The sequence below is a fragment of the Frankliniella occidentalis genome, unplaced genomic scaffold (genome assembly GCF_000697945.3).
Source record: "Frankliniella occidentalis isolate FOCC.00 unplaced genomic scaffold, Focc_3.1 Scaffold240, whole genome shotgun sequence".
NCBI classification, from domain to species: Eukaryota; Metazoa; Arthropoda; class Insecta; order Thysanoptera; family Thripidae; genus Frankliniella; species Frankliniella occidentalis.
The window spans coordinates 262273-264286 of NW_026267366.1; positions in this window are offsets into that span (position 1 = coordinate 262273).

The window sequence follows — 2014 nt, forward strand, 5'->3', positions numbered from 1 at the left end:
CGGGCGTACGTCCGACACACCGGAATAAATAAAATGTGAGAAAATTATATAAAACGGAAAATAACGAATAGAGACTTTAACAAGGGCTCTATAAATATTTCGATGAAGAATCGATCTTGAAAGCCGATGATACGTCTGCAGTGACCAGGTATTCTATTACTATACCAGGTGGCTGACTTACGCCGTGCACTTTCGTAGTTATGCTGTACCGCATGCAGGCGTGCATGTGGGTTGCATCCTCGCACGGGGCCATCATAAGGAGGCGTGGGCAGAGAGGATAGGCAAACCCGCTCGCACCCGTACATGCGGGACAAGTATAACTAAGATGGTGCGCGTCGTGAGTCAGCCACCTGGTACGTACAGTATTACATCAGTACAGTGATGTGATGTGATGGTCGCAAAGATCTAACATTCACATGCATAATTTTGTTTGTATTTTATTCTTGTCGTTCTAGTTCCCGCTACATACTGTACTGGTTATTCTCCCTATGCTTTTCACTCAATTTTCGTGGCGCCATATGATAAACACTACAAACACTAAATGCACCGACACCGAGGATGCACTTAACAAACCGGAGGCCTGTACTTTACCAATTTTCTCCCAATAGAAGAATATTTTTAACACTAAATTTGATGACAGCGTCTTGTTCTAATTAGCCACGATACCAATAGAAATGCTCAGCAGTATGCTATGATAGCGTCCGGCTGACATCCCGCGCCTTTACTTTTCTGCTGTACTTAACGACTTGTACATCTCTGCACCACACGATGCGATGCAAGACAGTACTAGCAATCTGACACATTTGTCATGCCAATTCTTATTAGTTTTAGCTGTGTAAAATGTTCCAAATGTATCATCTGCAAATAAAAAGGGAGCGGCGACACTGTCGCGCGTTGCATTCTTCCGAGTGCTTCTGCTCCGAGGCTCTGAGAACGCAAGGCTCCCCGCCGTACCGCTCCTCACCGGAAATCTCCTCCCCCCGCCATTACTTTGCTCGAGTGCGCCACCGCTGGGGCGGCAGGAGTGAAGCTGCTGCGAGATGAGCTACGGCTGCCCGTGAATGACTGATCGCGGCTACCGCGCGTGTGCGAGCCCCTATCTGGCCGGAGCAGGGATTAATTCGTAAAACCGACAACCGACCGCCCGAGAAAAATGAGGCCCTTATTTTTCATTCTTTTATCTGACCGCGGCGCGTTGTATTTGGGGGGAGATCACGCACCGCAACATCGGCATCAATGGCCGTCGGATGGTCCAGAGTAAAAAGTGAAAGGAGAATAAGGCCCAGCGGGGGGAAAGGTTGATCATGGATTGTTGAAAAAGGGGCGGCTGGACGGACAGAGATGGCATCACTGCACAGCAGAGTCCGCGCCAGGCCACAGGCCACCGCGGGGCGCGCGAGGCGCCAGCGCGCGCCAGCTTTCATCGCCTTGAGCTCGACGTCCCGAAGCATATCGAAGTCTCGCCTCGTGAGAGCCAGCAGAGTGGGAGTGTCGGTTCAAACTGGAGCGCGCTCACGTCCGGTGGCAGTGATTCACGCGGACCAGTTACGGTCTGGTCTTCAGGTTCGAACACCGCCGGGAACACGTAATCCCCCCCCCCTCCACACACACACGGACTGACGGGGCGCGCCCGGCGCGCCCACATGCCATATAGTGCTGCTTGTTTAGGACCGTGTGAATGGAAAGCCCAACAACAGGAAAATCAACAAAATCGAAGACAATGACGGGTGCAGCAGCAGCACTCCTGCCGGGTCTCCTACCCAACGCTGTTTTCGCAGGACATTGTTGTTGTTTTGGTGGACCTAAACGCCCCTCGGTCGTCCTTTCTGTTTGTTTGTTTGTTTGTTTGTTTGTTTGTTTGTTTGTTTGTTTGTTTGTTTGTTTGTTTGCTTGTTTGTTTGTTTGTTTGTTTGTTTGTTTGTTGTTCGTTCCTGTTGATGGTGGTGCTGCTTCTGGTAGGGGATACAGGCAGGGGGCGGCAACGGCCCAGAACGCGCGGTCCCCATGCGGTAGA